Genomic DNA, 6,572 nt, shown 5'->3' with positions numbered 1-6,572 from the left:
AGTTGGCTTAAAGCTCAACATTCAGAAAACGAAGATCATGGCATCTGGTCCCATCACTTCATGGCAAGTAGATGGGGAAACAGTGGAAATAGTGTCAGACTTTATTTTTTGGAGCTCCAAAATCACTGCAGATTGTGATTGCAGCCATGAAATTAAAAGACGCTTCCTCCTTGGAAGGAAAGTTATGACCAACCTAGATAGCATATTCAAAAGCAGAGACATTACTTTGCCAACAAAGGTCCATCTAGTCAAGGCTATGGTTTTTCCTGTGGTCATGTATGGATGTGAGAGTTGGACTGTGAAGAAAGTGAACGCCAAAGAATTGATGCTTTTGAACTGTGGTGTTGGAGAAGACTCTTGAGAGTCCCTTGGAGTACAAGGAGATCCAACCAGTCCATTCTGAAGGAGATCAGCCCTGGGCGTTCTTTGGAAGGAATGATGCTAAAGCTGAAACTCCAGTCCTTTGGCCACCTGATGCAAAGAGTTGACTCATTGGAAAAGACTCTGATGCTGGGAGGGATTGGGGGCAGGAGGAGAAGGGGACGACAGAGGATGAGATGGCTGGATGGCATCACTGACTCAATGGACGTGAGTTTGAGTGAACTCCGGGAGTTGGTGACGGACAGGGAGGCCTGGCGTGCTGCAATTCATGGGGTTGCAAAGAGTCGGACACGACTGAGCGACTGAACTGAACTGAAAGCTTTATTCTACAGGCAAAATTCTGTAGCTTACTTCATGAGCTTTCATTGTTTTTGTTTTCAAGTTTAAGGGGCAGGGCCAGCGAATCAGGTTATAACCTGTTCTTTTATAAACTATTAATAAAACCTGTTCATTTCAGTTTATAATTTGTAACTATTCAGGTTATACTTCCTCCCATTCACCATGTTGTATCCTCCTTATGTTTAGTCCTCTTAAAGTGTGTTACAGAATCAAACAGATTGGGAAACATTGAATCAATAAATAGAAATTTTCTGTGTAAGGAAACCGAGAAGGCTGATGGACACTTAGTGGATTTTAAGAGGATTCAGAGCTATTCTTAACACCGCCCCCCCAAAAGCACCCCCACATAAACCCACACAGGTTATAGAACAATGCAGGGAGGATTTATTTTTCAAATATATGAGCATTATATATATATGTATGTATGTATATGTATGTCCATACACACACACACATATATATAGACACAGAGAAAAAAGCAGAAAAGTTTACATACAGAATAATAGCATTTAACCTATCATATAGCATAGGGAACTCTGCTCAATGGTATGTGGCAGGCTGGATGGGAGGGGAGTTTGGGGGAAGATGTATACATGTATATGTATAACTGAGTCCCTTTGCTATCTTCCTGAAACTATCACAACATTGTTAATAAGCTATACTCCAATATAAAATAAAAAGCTAACAAAAGAGAAAGAAAAAAGAATAATTAACATTTACTTCTAGGTAAGATGAAGATTTCTCTTTTTTTGGCCATTTCTTATAATTACATCTAATGAAAATTCTTTTTACTGAAATAAAGAGCTGAAATAATGAGGGTTTAAAACTTTCTTTTTAAATTGATCCATGATTATTTTCCTTTTCACACTGCCCATGGGGTTCTAGAGGCAAGAATACTGGAGTGGTTTGCCATTCCCTCCCCCAGTGGACCACATGTTGTCAGAATTCATCACTATGACATGTCCATCTCGGTGGCCCTGCATGGCATGGCTTATAGCTTCAATGAGTTACTCAAGCCCCTTTGCTATGACAAGGCTATGATCTATGTGCTGGAGAACTCTTGAGAGTCCCTTGGACTGCAAGGAGATCAAACCAGTCAATCCTGAAGGAAATCAACCCTGAATATTCATTGGAAGGACTGATGCTGAAGCTGAAGCTCTAATACTTTGGTCATCAAATGCGAAGAGTCAACTCATTGGAAAAGCCCCTGATGCTGGGAAAGATTGATGGCAAAAGGAGAAGCGGGCAGCAGAGAATGAGCTGGTTAGAAAGCATCACCAACTCAATGGATGTGAATTTGAGCAAACTCTGAGAAAAGGACAGGGGAGCCTGGCATGCTGCAGTCCATGGGCTCGCAAAGGGTCAGACATGACATAGTGGCTGAACAATAGCAAATTATTTTCTGATAACCATCAGTTGATCATCTGAATTCCCCTAGTCTGGGGATGTGTCACGTGACAACTGAAGTTAGCTGAGAGCATTTGTGTAATTCTATTTCCCCGATACCACACCCGCCTGCAATATCTTTCTCTATATGCAGTAACTGCTCCCATAGCACACACAGTAATTATCACCCTGTGGTTTTCTCTGGAATTTACTTGATTTACAAAATGTAACTGTAGCACTTAAATGGAAACTGGGATACAGAGAGGTTAAGTAAGTTGCCCAAGGTCACACAGCTTGTAAAGAACAGAGGTGGGATTCAAACCCCAGATCTGACTCTGAAGCCTAGTGATAACTTGAGGAGTGAAAAGCAGCCAAGCTCATGAATTGTGACCATTTGGAAAAACTGCCTTGATGTCTCTGGGTGTGTGTTTGTTTCTTCAGTCCCCCACGTTCCTCCGGGAACCCCAGGGAACAACACGTCACGTGAACAGTGTCTTCCTGGCTGCACCCAGCCCCCAGAGTCAGCTCTGTTCCTGAACTCCGGTTCAGATTTCAGCTCCACCCTCTCCCCGCCTCGCTGGTGCCTCAGTGTATTACCTTATTTGGCTCTCAGGCCCACAGAGAAGTCTGGAAAAGGATCCAGGCCAGAATAGGATTGCTTGTACAGTGAGGGGGTGAGAAGTCTTTAGTGACCTTGGCTCGCGCTCTGAAAGTCACAAATTTAGGGAAGTAAGTTTAGTCTCAAAAACAGCTACAAGAAGCAACTGAAGAGGGCAGAGTGGAGGTGCCGATGTCACAATTTTTCACGTGTGCTGTCTTTGTCTTTATTGTGCTCTCTTATGGCTGTCTTTCTTTCTTTCCTCTTGCCTGAGTTTCCAGAGTTTGTACCCCAATGCAAGGAAACTCAAGCCCAGAAAGTATAAAAAGTTTTAGGTAGCTGGTGCCATAGATATCATAGTTTAGCATATGCTTATATGGCTTATGAACAACGTTTAAAACCCAGTTCAGAGAGTCTCTCTTTCTCGTCTAATTTTTGAAACTCTCTCAGGTAGATATTCTATCTTCATTTTACGCTTAAAAAAAAATTTTTTTTTATTTATTTGGTTGTGCTGGAGCTTTGGATCTCTAGTTGGAGCATGCAAACTTTTAGTCTGGTCTAGTTCCCTGATCAGGGATTGAACCCCGGCTCCATGCATTGGGAGCATGGAGTCTTAGCCACTGAACCACCAGAGAAGTCCCTCCATTGGACTTTTTATGTTTTATTGTTGTTGTTTGGTGGGTTTTGGTTTTTTTGTTTGTTTTTGGCCGTGGTGCTCGGCTTGCAGGATCTTAGTTCCCTGACCAGGGATTGAACTCAGGCCACGGCAGTGAAAGCTCAGAGTCCTAATCACTGGATTCCCAGGGAATTTCCAGTATTATCTCCATTTTATTGATAAGAAAACTGAGTCACAAGAGTCTAAGTCACTTGTCCAGAGCATTTGTGTAATTCTATTTCCCTGACACCACACCCACCTGCAATATCTTTCTCTATATGTAGTAACTGCTCCCATAGCACACACAGTAATTATCACCCTGTGGTTTTCTCTGGAATTTACTTGATTTACAAAATGTCTAAGTCATTTTGTAATGACTTAGTTCAGAATGTAATGACGGAGTTCAGAATGACCAAAGCCAGGCTTGTGCCTACAGCCAGGATAGTAACCGTAGGCCCATGCTACTACTGAGCATCCCAGGCTTCTGGGGCCTTTGCCTTACTTGACCTGTTATTACATTTCAGCCTGTTGAGCCCTTACCCTTGCCTTTCTGTCTTCTCCCTTCCAGATTTGCAAGTTCCCCACTTTCTGGCTCAGTGCCCAGCAGAGTGTTTCTTCCTCCACTGCTCACTAATTCAAGGAGCCCTTAGGATTCCCTCCTGGTCTCTTCCTGACTCATGTATGTCTCTGTCCATGAGGAACCCTCCTGACTTTCAGGAATTAGGCTCATTGCTTTATCATTGGTGGAGTGATTATTCTTCTATGCCCGAACCATACATCCAATACACATGCTTCTTTCTCAAGTCTCCCTTGTACTTCAGACCTCCAGTTCACTATCTTTCCATCCTGTACCCCACATCTGACTCTCACTGCTTCCCAGACACCCTTGACTGACCAGGAGTCTCACAGCTTTCATATTGGCCCTTCCTACCTCCTAGTCATCTTGTCTTTCCTTTCCAGAAACAAGCTGTGTACCTCTGTGTTCAGCCTCCTTTGTCTGGTATGTCCTAGCTTCGGTTTTTCAAACTTTTGATCCCAAGCCTAAGAAATACATGTGACATCATAACCCAGTATCCATGCATACATGACCCCAAGGGTAGGCAGAATCTAGGCTGTCTCAACAGTGGCTGACAACACCACGTTCATGTTCAAATTAGAATATAAGTGCCAGGTCACACCAGTGAGCACTCCAATCCAGTTTGTGTCCACACCCAGGCGGGCTGTTAAACACACTTAACCATAGTTCAGCCTGAACCCTAGATGATGAAGACAATCGTGGGAGGGTGAAAAGAGGAGACTGGGTGCTGTGATGGGAAGAAGACAGGGGTGTGGTGGGAGCGTCTCAGAGCAGCAGTTATTTACCAAAGGACACTGATGTTTTTGAATATTTTAGCAACTGCTACCGCTACCTTGGAAGGAAAGTTACGACCAACCTAGACAGCATATTGAAAAGCAGAGACATTACTTTGCCAACAAAGGTCCGTCTAGTCAAGGCTATGGTTTTTCCAGTGGTCATGTATGGATGTGAGAGTTGGACTGGGAAGAAAGCTGAGTGCCGAAGAATTGATGCTTTTGAACTGTGGTGTTGGAGAAGACTCTTGAGAGTCCCTTGGACTGCAAGGAGATCCAACCAGTCCATCCTAAAGGAGATTAGTCCTGGGTGTTCATTGGAATGACTGATGCTAAAGCTGAAACTCCAATACTTTGGCTACCTCACGCGGAGAGTTGACTCATTGGAAAAGACTCTGATGCTGGGAGGGATTGGGGGCAGGAGGAGAAGGGGACGACAGAGGATGAGATGGCTGAATGGCATCACTGACTCGATGGACGTGAGTTTGAGTGAACTCCGGGAGTTGGTGATGGACAGGGAGGCCTGGCGTGCTGCAATTCATGGGGTCGCAAAGAGTCGGACACAACTGAGCGACTGAACTGAACCTCTGTTTCAAAGCCTTCCAGCCGAACGTCACTCCATCCACTGCTTAGTTTCAGTGTCCCTTACTGACTCCACCATCCAAACCTGCTCTTCTGCCACTTGGGGAAAAAAAAAAAAAAGCCTCATCCTTGCTTGGAAAAGAGCCCAGGAGGTCAGCCCTAATTAATTCTCATTTCTGAAAGAAAAGCAGTCTGCTCAAACAGAAGTCGGTGAAGGGTGTTTCATGGCAAAAGAAAGTGTTCCAGGCCTGTTGGGCCCAGTGTTTAGCTTCTGCCTCGCATCAGCAGGTACTGAGCAGGGCAACACACCAGTGAGACCCTATTGGTAATGACCCTGTTGCAGGGGAGGGAGTTAATGGTGGGGAGATGGGATGTTTCTCAATAACTCTGAGCACGGAACTAGGAAGCAGGCAGCCTTTCAGGCAGACTGTGACAAATCCTCAAAGAACCTTGGCAACCAACCAAGACTTTTATTTTAGAAGCAAACTCTTATCAGGGTTCTTGATTGTTGACTGAGATTGAGACCTTAAGCAATTTCCTTAAACTCTTTTGAATCTCATAGTCATATGTTTCATATTGCGAAATGGGAAAATAAGAATGACCTACTTGATCAAAAAGGTATGGAAGGAAAAAAAAAAAGGCATGGAAGGATGAAAATAACTCTTTGTTTTGAAAACTGGCAATTACAGGGAAGGAGTTAAACATTTAATCTCTTTCTAATGGGAACTATATTTAGGATAGCTACATAATCTTAGTTTATGAAAGTTCTGTTTTACTGAAGAATGCCAGCTAATTAGAGTAGAAGTAATAAATCAACATTTTTGTAAGCTCTAATGCATTTAATTCAAGCAAGTATTGTCAACTACTGTTAAAAATCATTAGGTAGGGAGTTACGTGGCTGCGCAGTGGTTAGGGCTCCACCCTTTCACTATCGAGGGCCGGAGTTCAATCCCTGGTTGAGGAACTAAGATCCTATAAGCCACACAACCGAAAAAAAAATTATTAGGTAACCCCTGCCCCTTTGAATGGCTAAAATTAAAAAGCCTATCCGTACTATATGTTGGTAAGAATATGAAAGAAGAATTCTACAGACAGGAAGCAGGCTGATAAAATGATTCAGCTGCAAACAGTTGCATCTTCATGAAAAAGGAAGGATGACTCAGAAAATAGAGCTTCAAATCCAGAGAAAAGAACTGAGAGCCATAAGGAATTATTCCCAGGCCTTAAAACCCAATGGAGGGACACCTCCCATGGTCCAGTGGCTAAGACTTCTCGATCCCA

General features: G+C 43.4%; 1 pseudogene; it reads left to right on the top strand.

Moving 5' to 3' along the window:
• Window positions 1–3,993, top strand: part of LOC104995020 — a 6,461-nt pseudogene extending 2,468 nt beyond the window's left edge.
• Window positions 3,994–6,572: the final 2,579 nt, after the last annotated feature.

Source organism: Bison bison, unplaced genomic scaffold, assembly GCF_000754665.1.
Source record: "Bison bison bison isolate TAMUID 2011002044 unplaced genomic scaffold, Bison_UMD1.0 scf7180017864270, whole genome shotgun sequence".
In the NCBI taxonomy this organism is placed as follows: Eukaryota; Metazoa; Chordata; class Mammalia; order Artiodactyla; family Bovidae; genus Bison; species Bison bison.
Note: the sequence above shows the minus strand (reverse complement) of the source record. Positions and strands in the feature narration are given on the sequence as shown.